This window comes from Myodes glareolus, chromosome 26, assembly GCF_982192425.1.
Source record: "Myodes glareolus chromosome 26, mMyoGla1.1, whole genome shotgun sequence".
NCBI lineage: Eukaryota > Metazoa > Chordata > Mammalia > Rodentia > Cricetidae > Myodes > Myodes glareolus.
The window spans coordinates 35,334,088-35,354,779 of record NC_142051.1 but is presented as its reverse complement, the minus strand read 5'-3'; the positions used below and the strand labels follow the sequence as shown (position 1 = coordinate 35,354,779).

The following is a 20,692-nucleotide window of genomic DNA, read 5'->3' as shown; positions in this document are numbered from 1 at the left end:
AATGCTAAGAGGGGTTCAACTGTGCACTCCCGCTGGGTGAATGGATAGTATGTGTGCCGCGCACGCCACGCCTAGAGTGAGATCAGAATCCTTTCATTTGCAGAAGATAAAACCAGCTTAAGCAAGAAAGGAAAGTTGGTAGCCCACATCACAATAAACTCCCATACCAGATGACCAGGCATGACTGGATCATGTCTCACACGGTGACATTAAGCCCACATGTGTGATCTCCTCAGCTCTTGCCTTCCCGTGATGACTTCCTCTCAGGAACACTTGTTCCTCTTCCTCAGGTGGCCTCTGGTGGTGTCCAGCCTGAATATTTCCTGGCTTTCCCCATAGCTCCAGCTGAAGCCTACAATAGAATGTTTCTGGCCTGGTCAGCGGGCTAGCCACAGTAGCAAACGCTCAAGTTATACCTGCTGTGTGCCTTCCCTGTTCTTCATCACCAGGCTGATGAGATTCTAAAACAGCTTCACTCACACCTTGTCTGTTTTAAGCTGAAGGAATCGCAATCAGCATGGAGGTCAGGATAACCTTTCCTCCACTCTTCTCCCCAGAAGCGGGTCAGAAGCTGAGCAGCCTGTTGCCAAAGATAAGGTCAGACGTGGAAGAATCCAGACAGGCAGGCCTTGTGGCATTCTTCTGGGGTTATCACAGATCCTTTGCCTTTTGTCTTATTTCCACACAACTACGCACATTTCAACAACTACTTTAAAAAGGAAGGAAAGAAGGAAGGAAGGAAGGAAGGAAGGAAGGAAGGAAGGAAGGAAGGAAGGAAGGAAGGGGAAAAGGAAAAAACCAGGTCTGATTGTTTCTTCCTTAGTGAGCCTCTTGTGTTCTATTAACTCATATTCAGTATTATGCACTTTTCTTAATTTGTCTCGTATTGCAGGAGCTCCAACCAATGCACCAAAAATGGGTACACACACACACACACACACACACACACACACAGGAAGTTGGTTTTTACCAATACCATTGAGAGAAGAAAATGAGGCACCCAGAGGTTGGGTAGCTTGCCCAGGGGGTCATGCATCAGTAGCAGAGCTAGGGCTTAAAATTCAGGTAGTTTGGTAAGTTTACTGTCTTGGCCTTAAACACTAGGTTGCCATTTCCAGAGCTCAGAGGACTGCTCAGTCAGCCACCCAGCCATGGTGGGAGCAGATTCAGCATTCTTTCAGACCCTCGAGGACAGACTTTATGAGTGGGGAAGAGGTGCCACACATTTATACAACACTAATAGAAAATGTTTGCCAGATTTATACATATCACCTCAAATATTAATGACCCCTAGCAGCAGGCTCGTGGCCACCTTCAGCTTCAGACACTATAGCTATTTCTGCAATGTCTTCTCCTTGGCTGCGAATCACTTGAGCCACAGTCGTTTGGAAAAGCATCTTCAGGGTCTGCCAGGAAAACTAGGAGACAGACTTCTGGGTCCTAGAGTCGGCAGCACCACGTTAAGACAGTGGCCTGTCTTAAAGAAAATCATTCCAAGCCACCTATGAGAAGGGACACGGTAGTAACTGTTCAGTGCTTCCTCAGCAACCGAAAGAGTGAAGGGAGGCCCCAAATCATTTCTAAAATAATTTGTGACAAATAAACTTAATATGCCCATTGCTGTGGAAGCCAGGAATTGGGCTTAACGTGTGTGTGGTTTTCAGAAAAGGAAGAGGTGGGTTTGGAGACGTAAAAGGGAGTTGGTGGTTTCTGGTGCTGCGAACAAACCTACGTGAATAAATATTTGTAAGTTGACAGTGACTCGTTATGTCTTGTTTGTTTGTGTTTTCAAAATACGGTTCACAGAGCATAAGAAACAGGACCGCCCATGATGGTCTTTCTTTTTCTTTTCCTTTCTCCCCTCCTCTTAAGCTTTTTGAGACAGGGTGCCGAAGTGTTAGTGTCCGCTCTGGTTTGTTTCTCTGCTGCTGTGATAAAAAGAAAAAATACAGCCTGGGGAAGAAAGCTTGGGCTTTTTTAGTTTATACTTCCCAATCCTGAAGGGAAGTCAGGGCAGGAAGTCAAGGCAGCAGCATGGAGGCAGGACCGGCGCAGAGACTGTGGGAACGTGCTGCTGACTGGCTTGTTCTCCACGTGGCTCCGGAACCACCTGCCCAGGTGTCCTACCTCCAGCCTGAGCCCTCCAACATCAGTCATTAGTGAAGAAAATACCCCCACAGACTTGCGCAGAGGCTCCTCTGAGGGAAGCGTTTTCTCCACCGAGGTTCCATTTTTCCAGGTGACTTTAGCTTGTACCAACATATTGCCTACATTTGTCGTTAGCTCGAAAGAACAGAACAAAGAACGCTCACTCCCAAGCTTCCCTAAGGAGGTGTGCGCTTGGAAAACTTTCTCCCATGAGCTCTAAGCTATGACTAAACGACAGTAGCAGTCAGGGAGTCCTTAATCAGCAGAGTTAGCTTTTACTAGCGTTCTTCCTAAGGCTCTCTACTGGCAGGGACCCATTCTCTTTTCCCTGTCTCCTTAGGATGCCTGGGTGCTGACAGGATCTGCATCTCACACAAGGAGATTGAGAACCATGGTTATGCAATTTGTCCCAGGTCTCAAAAGTGGAGTAGAGAGAGTTGAGGCTCTGGCAGCCCAGGCCTATGCCACGTTAAAGCCTGTCTTAACTTGTGAGCCGTGCCTCAGGCTCTCAGTTAGAATTTATTCTCCACAAGATTGAAATCAGAAAGCCCCCCCCTCCCAAAAAAAATCATTGACTGAAGCAAACCCAAGTTGTTGAAAAGCGCCCCGGGCCTTGCCACCCGCTGAGATCTAGCAGCTCTTGAGAGTTAGGCTTCTAGGGCTCAGGCACTGGGCACTAAATTCAGAAACAGAAGTGTTTATATCTTACAGGCTCATTTCGTGGGGTTGCGGCCTGCACCACCTTGCCTGACTTTGTTCTCAAACCCATGATGCTGTAAGGGCAAGTTAATTGCTGCCCTTGACCTGCCTTGAAAGCCCTTGTGCTGGGTAAAGCGGAGAGGATGGGCTTACCTGCAAAGATCAGCCCAACGCCCCGCCTGTGAATGCAAAGAACCATACCAACACGCCTTTGCTCAAATTCAGGCAATCAATTTAGGCCAGTCTGTGAACTAGTTTAAGAGGGTATTAAAGGATATATAGCCTCAGAAATCCACAAAGCAGATGGAATACATGTGTTAACCCTTGCCATGAAAGGCAACACAGCCTGCTCCAAACCCACTTCCCTGTAGTTACCTTTGCCTGGCCTCAGTTTTCCCAGCGTGGAGGTCCCACAAGGAAGGGGCCAGGTAAGGAGCATCACAGTCAGCCCCTAGTCACACTCAGGTTTGGAAACAGAGGAATCACAACTGGGATGGTGCAGGATTGGGGGGGACAGGGGAGGGAATAGCGAGTGAGATACCACCATGTTGCTTTAGTTGGTTTCAGTGCCCAAACCTGAGTTTGACTGGAGTCTCGTAGGCCTTATAATGCTGATTTGGGTGTGACTGGGGAAGCCCAGGACCCTAAAGTCCAGGATGAAGTAGGGGACAGGTAGGGGAAACCAGCCAGTTTCCTATAGCAAGATACACGAGGGTACCATGACATATGCTGGAATAGGTGGTTTTCTCTGTTACCTGCTTGGAAATCAGATTGATTTGTTCCCACTCAGAGGTTCTCTGAGCCCAGAATGTTACGGAAGTGACCTACCTGGTGCATTTGGTCTCCGAGACATTTCATCCCTCACCTCCACCCCCATTCAACCTTTTCCATGTTTATAATGAACCACAGTTGCTAAAGGACAAGCATGGGCTGTTGTAAAGTGAAAAGGGGTTAAGAAAGCCAAGTCTAATGGTGCTCTCCCGACTTGTCTCTCTAGCTGGAGAAAACCATGTCTGTGTCTCCATGCTGTGCAGACAGAGAACCAGCTCCCGCTGCAACTCTTGTGTGTGTCTGCCTCAGTGAGGTCTAACATGGAAAGTCTATGGAGCGAGCGCCTTGAAGCTTGGCTGGCCTGGGGTTAGACTGGTGCTCTGGTTAGTGAAGGCACGGATCAGAAGCACTTGTGGGGCAGGACTTGGGCGTCGAGTTGGTTCAACGCCAGATCCCGCCCAAACTGAAAGTGTATCACAATTTCAGTATTTTTCAGAGAGCAGATGTAGCCCTGGGGGCTTAGGCCTGGATTAACCTGATTCTCGGTAAATCTGTTCCAACAGCACCATTTGTAATAAGGAAAATTAAATATGTAGCTCTTGTAAACATATAATTTCGTTTAGGCAAAGTTTACCGTGTAATCTAGGCTGTCTGTAAATGCCTGGTCCTGCTTTAAACCCCTCCATGCTGCCATTATAGGTGTACACACATATTTGAGGCTTTGGCATGGCTAAGCTAACACTAAACTCTTTTTATGATCTTGACTCAATCGTTGAGCATTTGCGTAGCTATCCGAGGCCCTCCCAGGCTGTGCGTCATAACAGAAATGTCTTCTAATGCCGCCTCCAGTCACAGCAAATACTTGAAGGGCCTTCCATTGATATAAACCACTTCAACTTGCCCAGTAACATCTGAATCTCCCCCCAAGAGAGCCAAGATGTCTGTTATCCATAAGGGATGCTGGCACAAAGGTAGGTAAACCATTCAAGGTTACAAAACCAAGCAGTAGCTAAGTTGAGGCAGCCAGCTGGGCCATGGGCTTCTGTGAGTGAACCTCTTTACTACATGGCTGTTTTGCCACACACCTCATAGCCCAGACTGGCCTGGAACTCATAATTCTCCTGCCTCAGCCTCCCCAGATCTGGAATTTATCAGCATGTGTGATCACACCTGGCTTTTGATTTGTTTCTAAAGCCCAGATTTGCCAGTTTCACACAAATAGGTCATCTTTTGTTTCTTGGTATGTTGACCCAGTTAGGGTCCTTTCTGTAGATTTAGCTATCTTCCAGGATGTAGAAAGAAAATTCTAGAGATAACCAAGGCCTTGGAAACAAAAGTTCTAAGCAAAATCCGTATTTCTTTGAAATGGGGGAAGCAAGGAAGATGAATTTTCTCATGTCGAGTACTCACCTGAGGTAAACAGGCCTCAAAGGTTGGGTTTAGATGTCCAGACCATTGATGTCTTATAACCTCAAACCTCTGTCAGGCAACTCCCCTCGCTCCTCTGTAGGGCTGCAATCTCCAGCTTCCTTCTCTCCCACTTCTTCCGGTCCAGAAGCTGTGGGAAGAGCTGACATTTCCTCATCTCCTTGTTTTTCACTCTTCTTCGCCCACCTGGGAGTTTGGAATACGGTCACCCATGGTCCCTATGAGATTATCAGGCGGATGAACAGTTTTTAAAGAGTTATTTTCGTTTCTTGATATGTATGCATGTGGGCATGTGTGGGACATATATGTGCAGGTGTCTAAGCACTTGAGTGCGGGTGCATGTGAGCGCGGGTGCATGTGAATGCAGGTGCATGTGAGTGCGGGTGCATGTGAGCCGCGGGGGTTGGGGGGTAACATGCTAATGTGATGCCTATGGAAGCCACAAGCGTTCAGTCTTCTGGAGTTGGAGTTACGGGTGACTGTACACTCCCTGACATGGGTGCTGGAAATCAGACTCAGGTCCTCTGCAAAAGCAGTATGCCCTCTTAACCACTGAGCCATCTCTCCAGCAGTTTTTGGATGCACTTGCAATTTCTCTCTTCAGCAAGTCTTAGCACACATCACGGCCTCGGAAAGTTTCTCTAAATTATTTATAAAGTGGGATTAGTACCTTGCTCGTACAATGGTAGGAGGTCCCAATGAGATGGCTTGTAGGAGGCAGTAAGCACAGCCGGCCGTGGCGATGGGCGGGAGAAACGCTGGCCCTACTTTTACAAACAAGCTAAGCCTTTGGTTGTAGGACGCAGTGCTTTCCTCTTGCGTTTTATTTTGCTTCTCCATTTCCTTTGCTGTGACGCTATCATAAAATATTTAAACACGAAGGAGGACAATGGCAGAGGGGACTAAACGTGGACAAAGTATAATGATGTGTAGAGGTGAAAATGTCACAGTGAGAGACATTGCTTTTTATGCTGACCTAAAATAATTTTAAACATGAGTTTCTTAAAAGAAGAAGAAATGTTTAAAAATTTCCATCCCGTGTGTGTATTAGCATATCTCATACTAGAAAATGTTCATGGCTATAAGAATATAAAAATTAGCACAACCAGAATTAGTCCGCTGGCTTCACTTATGGGTGTAGAATTTTGGTAATTACTATATAGATATCCCAGATGATGATATATACACAGCAGAGCCCCTTCCCCATGGGGTTTTGTACCAGGACACTTACTGGATGCCTGGCTCTGCAAATAGTACTAACTCTGTGTGTTCTCTGGTTTTGCCTATACATTTATACCTGTGGTAAAGCTCAGTTACCAATTAGGGACAGTAAGAGATTAGTCATAATTACCATAACAACAGTTATATCAAAACGCTGGGATGAGATTACCAGCGTTATCGCTCCTGTACTTTGAGAGCATTATTAAATAAAATAAGGGTTACTTGATCAAAACAGTACATCATGGAAACAATTACTAAGTGACTAGCAGGCAAGTAGCATATGTAGAATGGATACAATGCACAGAAAGACAACGTTTGTGTATTTGGCTGATGGGCCCAATGGTGTGAAGATTTGACCACATTAAGAGTGGCACACAGTTTGCAATTTACACATGGGCTATGGATCACCATGGGGCACTGAAATCACTGAAAGTAAAACCATGGTATCTGGCATGTATGCCATATATGTAATATATATATATACTATATCACACATATATTATTGCATGTTTACAATTTCTATCATCATTGTGTTTATATTATATATTATGTAAATGCATTTTTATAATAATATATACCCTGTGACAAAACATATAGCATATAAGATGTCATTACATTTTAGAAAGGGGGGACTGAGGGTTGTAATTTAGAATAAAATGATCAGAGATGTCCAGAGATGTGATATTTAACTATAGACCAATGGGAGTGAGGACGTAACTTATGCGGGACACCCAGAAGTTGATCTTTCTAGGCAAGAACCTGAAGGTGTGAGGGCACCGACCACCTTCTCTGCATCCACTCCACTTCTCTTCTTGTTCCGGGTCATAGTTGCATCTCAAAACAGCCCCCATGTTTCTGAAATTCACAAGCTAAACGCCCTGTTCCTGTGTCTCTTGACACAGCCTTTCTTGTCTACTTCCAACCACATGTGCGTGTGTATGGATGTGACCACACGTGCCGGTGCTCCTCCACCCTTTAGGATCCTTCAGGGACCTACCTTTTAGTAGATGTCACCAGACCAGTGCTTGTGTGTCTCTTTTATCACCTCACACATATGGAATCACCTGTTGTCTCTGTCCACAGCATGTTGTATGTGCCTCCACACCCCCCTCTCTGAGCTGCCCCTGCTTCTAGCATCACCCAGAGCAGTAGTTCCTGTCTGAACAGCATCCTCTTGGCCTTCCCTGCTGCAGCTTGGGTTTCTAATGATCTTCTGCACAAAGGAGAGCTGTGTGGAACCAGCGGAAAGAAAGTCTAAAGATGTGCTTTGCTCCCAGTCGGGCAGCCTTGTCTGTTGGTTTAAAAAGGGAGGGGGTGACACTTGAGAGCATCTGAATGGTGTTCTTTGGGATTGCAGAACTGGCATGGGGAACTAGCCAAAGACAGCTGGCACTGTGCCAGCATTTACAACCAGGGCCCTATTTCCCTGAACAAAGAGTGCCCCTCCTTCCTACCCTCCTGGGATGCAAATTCGAGCATCCCTTGGTCACAGAAAGCCTGCTTCTGTCTGGTTCAGGATAGTAGTTTTCTCTGGACATCCTGTCTCAGAGCACCGCAGAATACCACACATGAAGGAGCATCATCAGTTGGAAAGGAAGAGGGCTTGGTGTAGAGCATAGGTATGCCTGGTCCTTTATTTCTGCCAGAGAGAAAACTAACATGTCTATTGATACCCCAGCCACAGCCAGAGCAGCTACAACTAACGACAATCTGACATAGAAGTCTGACTGTCAATCACTTAGAGCCCCCCCTCCCCGTGCATTCCAGTGACCTTGGTGATGTCCCACTCCGTAGGTACCCTCACCTGGCCTGGCTGCTAGGCTCTCTGGCGCTCTGTTTCTCCCAGCCTCATCCCCTTACCCTTTCCAGATGCTCTAGGTTTATCTCAGTTTCTCAAACATGTGCCCCATGCCCCACTGTCTATCTCTGTCTCTTCCACACCTCCTTAAAAACTATTCTCCTTTTAGACCATGACTGAAATATCTCATTATCACATGCCACATGCCTCAGCATGGTTTTTGTTGTTGTTGCTTTTGTTGTTGTTGTTGTTATTGCTATAACAAAATACCTGATGCTAAGTAGTATATAATGAAAAGAAAATTGGGGCTGGAGAGAGAGCCAAGCTATAGAGAAGTTCTTGCTGCTCTTGCAGAGAACCTGTTAGGTTCCCAGCACCCACACAGCAGCTTGCAACTGTCTGGAGCACCAGTCCCAGGGGATCTGATGACCCCTTATGACCTTCATAGTACCAGGTACACATGTGATACACATACATTGATTTAGGCAAAACATCATGCACTCAAAATTTTAGTTTTTTTAGCCTAAGAAATTTTTAAAAAGGAAAGGAAACTTATTTGGGTTATGAAGTTGGCAGGTAGCTAGAAAGTATAAACCATGAAGTGTGCGTTTCGGCAAGGGCATCTGGGTGGTGCCCCAATCTGACAGACGCATCACATGGGAAGAGAAGCGTGGACAGTTTGGCCCATTCACGTATAACAATCTGATCTCCTGGGAATTAACCTAGTCCTAGAGACCAGCATTCATCCCTTGCAAGGGTGGTGATGAGCCATTGTCCTCCTTCCAGGTTTGTCTTGTGACCTTTCTGTACTGTCACACTGGAGACCATACTTGGAGCGCATGAGCCTTCAGCAGACAGTTCATATCGAAACCACAGCACTGGGGAATCCTTCCCAGCTCCCAGCTCTGCTTAGCCCTCGCTATCTTGTGCCCAGCTCACACTCTTCCTTTTCTCCCCGAGTTCAGTTCACACTGCCCTTGTTTGGTGGGTGATCCTGGCCAGTGCTGGTCAGCCAGCTTTGCTGATGCGCTCATTCAGCGGCTGCACCCTGCAACCTGACTGCGGTCAGACAGGGGACTGCTCCAATCAATTACCAGTGTTTGGCCGCTTTGCTTGGATTTTGATGTAAATCATCGGGATGTTTCATAACTGCTTATAACCTGAAGATCGAAACTGCTGTCGTCATTAGCTGGGCGACCCGTTGTAAGATAAGCATGGAACTTAGTTGTCTGCACTGGAGAAACATTGGAATCCTAGGAAGGGCTGGTGAGATGAGAGCATAAATAGGAGTGACCATACATTGGCCTTGTTTGGAGCCTTCATCTTACCTGGTCCTGTTCAATAAAGCATTGGCATCATAGGCCATTAGGTACATTGCAAGCAGGGTTTCTCACAGCATAGCCACGTGTACTGAGCTCTCCCCAAATCAGGACAGTGAAGACAGCATGGCCAGAAACCCGCAAATCTAAAATTCATTTTCCCCTCCTGAGGTTGCTATCTGAAGCTGCAGAAGACATTCCGTGAGTTGATTGAAGTGGTCCCGGTATATTTTGTGCCTTGTGTAATAATGTCCACAAAATGAAGGGTGTGTTTGCAGTTTCCACGGGGCCAGGGCGTGCTTGACCTTGCTGAGTTTCTTCCTTGTGAAACCTGGGGCTCCTTTGCTTCAGGAAATGCATATTTCTGCAAGGATACAGAAGGGATCTAGGAAGATGCTGAAGGAAGTAGGTGTAGCTTACTGAATATACCCTTGGCACCTGAGAGGGGTTATCTGAGATCATAGAAAAATAAGAGGCTCTGTCAGCTTGGAAATTGCCAGACTACAGCAAGGTTTTTGTGTCTGACTCTTGTGTTCTCTAAAGAAAAAAAAAAAGCAATACCACTGCCTAATTATGGACATAATGACATAAAAAAACAAAGGAGGCTCATTGCTTTTCCAATTCCCATTCTGGTGAGGGTGACCCAAGGCTGACTTAGATTTTCTCACTGATTCGAAAGAAAATTGAGTATTATTAAGGGGAAACAGCTTTAAGCATAGACTCTGAAATTGTTCATTAAATGTGAGTGGAGTCACCGAGTCTCCTGATGACCGTTGCTGCTGCCTTTTGGAAGTTATTGTTGCACACTCCACTGGCTGCTTGGAACAGCAGTGGCGCTGGCCCTGTAAGGTACTTCTATGTCAGTGGTAAGAGGCCAGATTCTTGCCTAATACCCCATGCAATTGAGACTCACCCGATGGGGGCTTGGGAGTGCCCTTTGTGTCCACAGAACTTGGGGTCAGTGGGTGTGAAATGTTAGGTCTCATTAGCTCTGTGGGCCACCATCTTTAAAGGTTGCAAATACGTCAGTTACCCGACTGTCTCAGACAAGCTGTGTCTTTTGCCTGCCCAGTAAAACAGTTCCAGACTAGTGGGGCCACAGAAATCAGGGACCGGCGCTCAGGTGGAGGAAATGGTTCTCAACCAAGACGTCAGGCTTCTGTGAAATGACGGGAAGATTCTCGGAATCTGTCTCCGTGTGCTTATGTGTTTGAAACCTGCGTCCTGTACATTGTGTATGCAGTTCTACTTTTGCCTGGGGCGTGTTCTGCAACGGAAGATCCTGCTTTCCAATGTCGCATGGTTTTCGCTTTGAATGCAGCATCAGCTGATTCTTTTGCCTTTTTGTGTCTCCGTGAGCATTATGGTGGGGAGCGGGGACATGTAGGCTGAACTCAGAGCGTTGTTTCTGTTCAGGTAAAGAAGACTGAAAAGTAGCTGTTTTATATTTTCACTTAAATAATTGCATTCAAGATGAGCGATCCAGAAGTGTGTGGAATTCTCATCACCAGCCAGGTCAGGAAGCTAGGGTTTGGTCATCCCCAATTACATAGTCATTCATACTTTCTTAATTAAACGTCAGTCATGCCACCAATACAGAAACCGGGAGCAATTCATTCTGAATATTAGGAAATAAACCAAGGATTGTCAAGAAGCTATCAAATCTAATTCTGTGTGATGCTATTATAAATATCCCCTTTGAACTTAATAATATAACTTGGTTCTATTGGCTTTCTTGAAAAGTGCAGGGGGAATAGAAAAGGGGTTGGTCTGTAGAATTAGGTAGATTCTAGTCCAAATTGGTCACTCAGTAAAAATGGGTGAGTTTTGGGACTGGACCGATGGTTCAACAGTTAAGAGCACTTGCTTCTCTTGCAGAGGACCCAAGTTTGATCCCCAGCACCTGTACAGTCCTTCCCAATCATCCATAACTCCAGTTCTAGGGGATCCAATACCCTCTGCTGACCTTCAGAGAGGCACCAAGCATGCACATGGTACATATTGACAAAACACTCCCACATACAACAAAATAAACAAATCTATTTTTTTAAGAATGAAATGTTGCAATGGGCAACATTTCTAACCCTGCTCGGCCTCTACCTCAATGGTGACAAGAAGGCCGGGTTGGTGCAAGTTTGTGTTTGTGAAAGTGCATAGCCTAACGGGCTACCTAGCGATGTCCGGAATAGCTGCACTGTCTGCTCTCCTGCCTCCTCCCCAAGTTCTGCCACTTGGCAGCACATCCTTTTGCCTGTCAGTCCTCATTTATTCTCAAAAGTTCTACAATTCTAAGCTTTAAAAAGCATAAATAAGTAAATAGGGGGCGTAAAGATGGCCCAGCAGTTAAGACAGCTTCCTGCTCTTACTTCCAGAGGACTCCAGTTTGGTCGCGAGCATCTACATAAGTTGACTCACAACTGCCCGTGACTCCAGCTCTAGGCAATCCAACACGTTCTTCTGGCCTCCTCAGGCATTGGCACACATGTGACATTCATTCACACAGACACACAGGCGAATAAAAATAATGAAAATGAATCTTTAAAAATACATAAGCAAGCCAGGATAGTAGAGCACGCCTTTCATGCCAGCATGCTGGAGGCAGAGGCAAGTGAATCTCTATGAGTTCGAGGCCAGCCTGGTCTACAGAGTGAGTTCCAGGACAGCCAGAGATACACAGAGAAACCCTATCTCAAAAAACCAAAACAAACCAACAACAACAACAACAAAAAATACAAGGAAATAGAATTTTCCAACTTGGAAAAGGAAATGAGTGCCAAGCTTATAATATTTGATATGTAAATCGACAACATGTACCAACTTTAAGCTGGGCCTGTTTGTCATGCTATCAATAAATTACTCCAAGAACGAGTTAATTAGAAAACCCAGAAAGCATTGCAAGTTCTTGCATTTGTCTTAAAAGAGCAATAAAATCCAATATCCTGCAGTTTTGAAATGAGTACATGGAAAGATTGTAAATATTTATCGGATGAAGAGTGGAGCAGAGAGACTCTCTGCTTTGTCTGTTAGTGGGTGGTAACGTATCTATGGATCATTGTTTGCGTGAAGCATTTAATAATCCCATCTGTTGGAAATGCATTTTTGGGAGTACTCTGAAGCTGCTATAAACTACCTACGGATTGGCAAGCAAGCGATCCTGGAGAGACGCGAGACTCTGAGGCAGACTGAGAAATTCAATATAAGTCAATACGTAATTATAAAATTCCATCTTTTGGCCACAGCTCCTTAGATGTATATTTATTTAGTCACGTTGCGGAGTAACAGCCAGAGCCTGGGAATTGTTGAGTTCTTTGCTAACCCGTGATCTGAATCTTGGGAGAGGAGGGGAGGACACCATTTATCTGGCCTGAAAAATCAATCCAACGTGTGACAGGTGTGACAGTGTTCCCGGCCTGGCAGTTGCTGCCTCGTGGTCTCCTGTGATTCTGCACTCTCCCAAGTCCAGTCGGGAAGATCATATTTCACTTCCAAAGAAAAGATAATCTTATGAAAGCTTGACATCTTTTCCCTTCCCTCCTCCACGCCAGCATCCCGCTCTGTCTCACTAGCAGCAGTATTGCTCTGGCGTTCATTTTCTTAGCTCTCACTTGAGTGGGTATTTCCCTGACCCCACTTCCTCCTTTAGCAATCCATTTGGGGGCATTCCGCGTCCCCCACCTCTTCTGCTCCTTGGTTCACACTCTCTCTTCCCACCCACCCTTCCCGAGTGTTTAATGTAGGGGGAGGGCACAGTGTGAATTGTAACTCCTAACTAGGGTTCAGTTGGAGCTGTCAGACATATTTAATGGATCGTTACCTCTCTAGCTATGTCTTTTGAGTGAGATTCTTTATGTAACTGTCTTTATGTAAAATTAGATGGAGCGATCAGGAGAAGGTCTAATCAAAAGGAAACGTTTTCATCTTAGGAAGTCGGGGTTTTGTTTCCCTAGGGCTGTGGAGGTGTCTGTGGGCTTAGGGTCCATTCCCTTTCACCTCCGGGCTGCCCCTGTTCCTCGTCTTATAGCATGGCTAGTTACGTATACCCGCTAAGTGAGTCATCACTAAAGTGCTTGCTCGCCGAGTTGCGTCACCCTGATATTCGTTTAAGGTGCCAGAACCTTAAATGTAACTGTATTCGGAGTTGGGATCCCTATAGAGGTAATGCAGTTAAAGCAAGTCAATTGATCTAAGGGTATCTGAATCTGCTCTGATTGCTCTTCTTATAAGAAGGGAGTCAGACACAGTGAGACACCGGGGTCTGTGTGGAAAGACAGCCGTGTGAGGACAGACAATACACTTCTGCGGTGTAAGCCTCTCACTCTGGGGTCCACACAGACAGCTACCTACAGCAGTATTAGCAGAGGTCTGTGTCATGAGACTACCATAGGACCAGTGAGGGGAACCCGAGGCAGGAGTTCTAGGAAACGGAGAAACCACACCCATGCAGAAAGTAACTTGACAGAGGTGTGCCCTGAAACATGTATGATCACCTGGTTCCAGTCTTTTTCTAACAAAAGAAGACATGTCACCATAGGCGTGGCACGCAGGACGGTATCACACTGCAAGGCATCCAGAGACCGCTGCCACTACGCTGGGGATGTTGGATGCTCTGAGGGGCTGGCATGTGGGGTTCTGCTGAAGGCTGGGGTGAGAGGAGATGGTTCGGAGCGTGGCTTGGTTAACACGTGTCTGTGTGGAGGGGGCTTTAATAACGCTCTCTCGGGCTTGTCAGTCGCTGTTCATAGATGTACAGCTTCAGCTTCCCGCAAATAGCGGGGAAAGACTTGCCGCAATACTTGGTGCAATTGTTGACTCTGTCTGTGTGTTTGGTGGCCTCTTCCTCAGTTCTAGATCTTTGGCCCTTAGAAAGCCACGAATGACTTAGTCTCCTCAGTATGTTATAAAAGAAAAAAGGCAGGGTTTATAGACCCAATTGAATAGGCGTCTTTCAGGTAAGTTCTTTAAAATACGGCTTCTGTTTCTTTTTATGTCTGTTGACTTAGTCCTATTTATGTCTCTTGTTGGGTAGTGACAAAGGCTATCAATATATAATTATGTGCTATATAACCCAGTTGGAATTACAGTGGCTTCTCAATAGTAGAAAGCCAGGCTTGGATTTTGATTTTTTTTTTTTTAATCTTTAGCGGTCTACTGTGTTCTCAAATTTTCCTTATGATTTGTCAATTGTTTCCCTCCCCCAAATCGATTGTAATGTGCTTTCTGATTTGCCTGGGTCTCCTGTGAGCTGTCTCTCCATTGGTCTGCGTCCCCATGCCTACCTAGTTATGTGACCTTCATTACTGCTGCTGATAAAATATCCAGCCGTCTGATAAGGACAGAGCAGCCTGCCCGCTCCTGTTCCTCACGCCCCCCACCCTCCCCACCCCCTGAGTTGTCTTTTTCTTCCGCCGAAGTTTAAAATAAGCTTGTCAGCTTTCAGGGAAAGCCTTTTTGACAGAGTTCTGTTTTACCTGTAGACTGATTTAGGGGAAAGCGCCATCTGCTTTCTGATGCCTCTTTCCTTCCCCGGGCACAGAATACCCCAATATTAGTTTTAGGCTTTCTTTTATAGGAAAGAAAAAGGAGAATGTTTAAAACCCATCAGTATACACAGTATTCAAATCCTCAAACATTTAGAGAAGGATTTTCATCGCGAGAAGTGTGCCGGGTATGGACAGATTTGAGAATGTGTGAGTCCTCTGGCTCAAAAAAAAAAAAAAAAAAAAAATTGTGATCTTTGCAGAAGGAGATGTGGTAGATAGGTACACTTTTAATACAAACTAGGCCATGGCAAATAGTTTTATACAAAATGTGCTTCCTGGGAAGTATCTCTGTTTCTTTTCTTTTTTTTTCTGTAACGTAATAACATGCCCGGTCAAGGCAACCTAAGGGGTGAAAGGTTTGTAGGGTTTATAATCCTCGCTTGTAGTCCGTGATGGCAAAGATGTCACAGGGCCAGGAGCGTAGACCCACAGTCCGGAGTGGAGACACTTCGATAGTCTGGGGTCCCTGAACAGGGGTTGGCGCCACCCACGGTGGGCGGAGCCTCCCACCTCATTTCATGTAATGGAGATAATCCCACACAGACAGTACCAAAGGCTGTCTCCCAAGCAATTCTCACTAACCATCGCAGGAAGTAATGTTAATCTTAGCCTGAATCACTTGGGGTAAAGAACTATGGATATTACCAATTATAATATGTTTATGACTCTTTGGTATTTTGTGTGAGGTGTAGAGAATACTAGTCAGTTGCGTTTTTATATTTCAATAAGTCAGGGTGGAATTTGCTATTTACATTGTTGAGTAGTTGCATAAAAATAAAATCATTCCAAAATGAAATATCCAACATGTTCCCAAATCTGAAACTTCTTAAATGATGTACGGTACTGTAACTAGTAAATTCCACGCCTGACCTTACGTGATAAAATACACTCTCGTACAAGTCAGAATGCAGATGTATTAAGCCCATTGCTCAAAAATCAACCTTCCGGCTAAGTGGTGAATTTCATGTTTGGACTTGGAAGGAATCTCATTTTGCCAGTGCAAGCATTCCAAAATTAAAAAAATAAATAAAATCCACAACGTAAAATCTTCTGGTTGTGATTATTTTGGATAAGGAATATGGACCCTGTATTAATGATACATTATATTCTTTTTTGGTAGTGGCCTTCAGGGTATAAATTAAGTAAAGTTTAAACTCAGCCCTCTCTTAGAGTAGGCTCAGCTCACATGTACTATGGCCTCATGGGACTCATCTACTCTACCGGGCATGGAAGTTGTGGACAATAATTGGTTATGTAATTAATCTTGGTATCTGAATGACAGAAATCTTCAACTACAATACTTTGAGTAAATGTTCCTGAGCCTGGATGGGGTGGATTATATAAATTCTGTTTGGTAATCTGTATTTTCATGAGCTGGATCTAAAACATTCCAGTATTTTTGAAGTGCAGAATGTGATTCCATTTACAAAAAGATCAAATGGGAACAGTGAGGGATGGGGAAAGCCTTATCTCAGCAGAGCACTGTCTAGAAAATAGTTCTGTAATCTTGAGTGTCATGAGGCTTCGGGGGAATGTATAGACTTTTGCTGTTTTGAGGGGGAGCAGAAATTCAAAAGTCGAGCTGTATAAATTAAGCGGCAGCCTCATGGATCTTCTTTTATTTTTTTTTTCCTTTTGTTACCTCTAAGGGACATTTGGGGGGACCAAAAGGAATGTTGTTCTTGATTTTAACTCTAGCGTTGTTTTGCATTTCTGATCCTTTTTAACAATTCCCTTCTATACGTGCTGTGGGCACACAAGGGATCCGGTACATTTGGTTATGCAAGGGCCCAAATCCTGTGTGTGGTTTAGCATCCTTTCCTTTTGTGGAAGACATTGCTTTGACTGGGAGGAAGATCCACGGCCTGTCAGAAATACTAACGGGGTGTGCATGAGCCACGGCCAATCTGCAAAGAAGGAATGAGAAATAACGGAGCCAGGGGATGCCCTTCAAAAACTGGCAGCGAGGCAGCGAGCACTCTGAAGTACTTACATAGCCGAGGATCTCCAATCCCAGCGTCAGAGGAGAGTTGAGTTCTCATTTTGTGAAACCTGAAATACTGAACCAAGCATCTAAATGTGCTTAGAAATGATAGAGAAGACACAGAAGAAGCCTCCAGATGAGGGCTAGAATCAAAGTCATGCCATCCTGTTTTAGAGCCCGAATCTGATTCCCTCCCCCCCCCCCCCCCCAGAAAACAAAAGTTTAGCATATTGAAATATTTCTCATGGGGTTTGTGTAAACAGTGAATATTCATTAGATGTCTTGGGAGAAGCGTGGAAAAGTGGGATGGGCAGAGACAAGGCTTGCCCATGCCGATGTAATGACCGGTAGGGTGGGCAGCCACAGTATTGTTTCCAGATGCCTCACGCTCTTCCCCTATGTAAGCTCCCCTCAGCATGGACCAGCAGTTCTCCTGGTGGGAAAACTCAGGCTTGTAAAGGCGGAATAAGTCACCCAAGCATATACGCCTTCGTGAACTTTGGAGTCATGGGGACAGGCAATTTTCATGCTTTTCTCATCCTTGCTGGACACCTCTGGCAACTATTCTCCGAGACCCCGATTGTAGGAAAATAATAGTACCTACCTACCTACCTACCTCAGAGACTGCGACCACCAGGAGCATTCTTGTGTGTGTCGTATGGGTGTATGCCCTCTAGGATGATGCCAGGGAGGGGAGCTACCGGGTGTGAGAATCCAGGGTGCTGTGATCATTGCCAGCCCCAGAGGTCCTCATACTGTTCAGATTTTATTAGTCTGGCAGGGTTAGCCTGTTGTGTCATTATACAGTTTAGAACATCAATTATGTCATTGCTTCCCGTGCAATTGCACATCCATCCTAAGCAGAATCTGCACAGCCATCCTATGTTTTGTATGACTCTATTGTAATTTTTGTAAGCATCCCTTATTTCTCCATAAATAATAACTCACAGAGATCCACCTGCCTCTGCCTCCCGAGTGCTGGGATTAAAGGCATGCACCACCACTGCCCGGCTTGTATTGTCTTATTCTGCGACAAATTCCCAGGAATGGAATTATTTGATAAAGGTATTCAGGGGAAAGAAACTTTCCATGTGTGGGAGGCGAGGCTTGTGATAGAAGGGGAACTGAAGAGTGTTAGTAAGGGGGAAGTTTGCCTTCCTCATTCCTGTCAGAGTGTAGGCCCTGAAATGGCAGTAAAGGCGTGGGCAGAGATGAAGAAGGGTCAGGTACTGGCTAGGGTCCAGATCCAGCGACTGTTATTTTCTCCCTAGTTTCCCTGACACATCATTGACACGAGCCCTCCTTCGTAGAAGACTTGCCAAGGTCGCTGCACCAATCCCGGCGCTCTCACTGGAAGGAGCAAAAGGTGTCGCACAGAGATGGGCTTTGAGTTTGATTTCACCCGCACAGACTTCGCTGAGTTCTGATTGTCCTACGTGATTCATCTATCACCGTCTTATTTTCCTCAGCGTGATGAGGGAGGGCTGTCACCTTCAGCTTACGGTGCGGGGGGGACCAAAAGCTTTATAGTTAGTCAAGGGCAACAGCAAGCCTGGGACCCAGGCTGGTTATCTCCAGTAGCCAATCCTGACTTCCGGGAATGACCATGCCAGTGCCTGCGTGGTATACGGAAAAGATACGGGCAGAGTTCGGGGAAGAAAGAGACGAGCAAGGATGGAGGCAGCCAAGGAGGGCTCCACAGGCCTAGGCCATTTAAAACACCTCGTCGCCTTTCTTTTGTGGTTTCATTTTGCACCAACCTTATCTGGCCGTGCGAGCTGATAAAATACAAAGCGAGATCCATGGCACCATGCTCCTGGCACATAGTTCGTGCGCCCTTCAGCTTCAGTAAGGGACTTAGGAAAAGCTTCCCCCTGGGTAGAGAACATAGTCAACCAGACATCCCCAGAGAGCGGCTTTCTCCGAGGCTGTGGGAAGTGGGAGGCTAGCGTCTCAGCCGCAGCTACACATGGGACAGGATGGAACATTCCGTGCCTGGTGGGAAGAAAAGCATTGTTCATCTGTTTTTGTAACATTGTCATGAACTCCTAGGAAAGTGAAGTCAGGGAGAGCCAAGAGTCAGACGCCGTAACCAGACAGATGAACTCTTAGCCTCTAAATGTCAGGGTCAAGAGGCAAGCAACGGGAATGCTCATTCTGTAGTAATCTGTGTGTAGGTGCTATAAAACAAAAGCACAGACCAAGGTCAGAGCCCCAAGACAGTGAGGAACGGAGAGCTTAGAGAACTGTCTGTTCAACCCTGAAATGTAAAATCTTACTAAACAATTGGATTTGTAAGGTTCTATGGATCAACTCTATGCTTACACCCATAATTATCAATTATTTACATAACAAAAATCTTATAGGGTTATTGCTTTGTGCTAGGTTCTGGGCACAGCCCTGGTGGTTTGGGGACACTGCCTTTGGTTCTCAGTTTGTTGATAGCTGACCTAGGCTGTGACATAGTATCCACTGTGGCCAGACAAGGATGTTCCCGGTTCCATTAACGGGCACCACACAGAACCTCTCCTCTGCCCTGAGTTCCGACCCCAGGGGCGCTTCTCTACTGTGGCGGGGGTGGGGGTGGGGCAGTACATGAAGAACTTTGTCTTCTGGGTGGACAACAGAAAAGCGCTATATATCAAAGCTCCCCACCCCCTTGCTGTGTTGTTCCCCTTCTTCCCAACACGTGGAAATTTTCCTGGGGCAGAAGAAGGTCACACTCGCAACTAACTTTTAGTTCAGCTTTCTGTCGTGAGATTACCATGGGTTCAGATACAGTTGTAAGGAATAATATTGAAAGATCACAGATACCCTTTTTCTACCTTGCCCCTATAATAGTATCTTATAAATCTTTGGTATGAATAAATACCATAGTGACATTAGTGTAATCCACTATCTGTTCTGATTTTTCCAAATTTTGCTTACATACTCTTAAACTTCTTACAATGGAATTACATCTCCCTCAGTTATATCCACCTTATGGTAAGAAGAAAATACTTTAAGTCAAAACTGTGTTTATAATCAAACATCTCCGTGTATTGTAACGTGTGGGGATGGTGTGGTTGACATGGCCCTGTGACTCTCTGCCTCTGCCTAGCCTAGCATGAGAGTGTTCAGCTGCCAACTGCTAGCCCAGGACCAGATTAAAATTCAAAGCACATAGGGGCCAACAAGATGGCTCCATGGGTAAAGGCACTTGCTACCAAGCCTGACACCCTGCATTTGGTCCCCACAATCCTCATGATGGGAGGAGAGAACTGGCTCCGTCTAGCAAGTCATCCTCTGCCCTCCACACACACGATTATGGCGTCTGCTTCCCCCACACAAAAGGAATAGATGAACGTCTTTAAAAACTTAAGGCACCATTTCTAATGAATGCACTTTGCTTTTGTGTCTTTGAAAAGTGGTCAAATTGTAAGCTAACAATTTAAGTCATCATAAATCAGGACCATTCGTACATGCCTCTGTGTGTACTGCTTAGCTCTGAATTATTTAATTGCCTGCATAATTCCACCCAGCCCCACTCCTAAGAGTCAGAATGACTCCATCACTATGGGAGCCCTCACGTGACCCTCCAGGAACCATAGCCATCTCTCGCCTACGACAACCATCCGTTTAGATCCTAGCCACTGGCAACTACTCATCTTCATATTTGTAATTTTATCACCTCAAGGATGCTCTACAAATGAACCCAGGGTGCATGTGACCTCTGGGGATTGGATCTTTTCACTGCGTGTTTTCCAAGCTGCTGCACAAAAGTCGTTTGCTCTTCTGTTGAGTG

The 20,692-nt window shown here is 45.6% G+C and overlaps 1 protein-coding gene across 2 annotated transcripts in view; it reads left to right on the top strand.

Moving 5' to 3' along the window:
• Tmcc3 (transmembrane and coiled-coil domain family 3) overlaps window positions 1-20,692 on the top strand; it is a 262,277-nt gene that overhangs the window by 161,437 nt on the left and 80,148 nt on the right. The gene's annotated exons all lie outside the window — the stretch shown is intronic.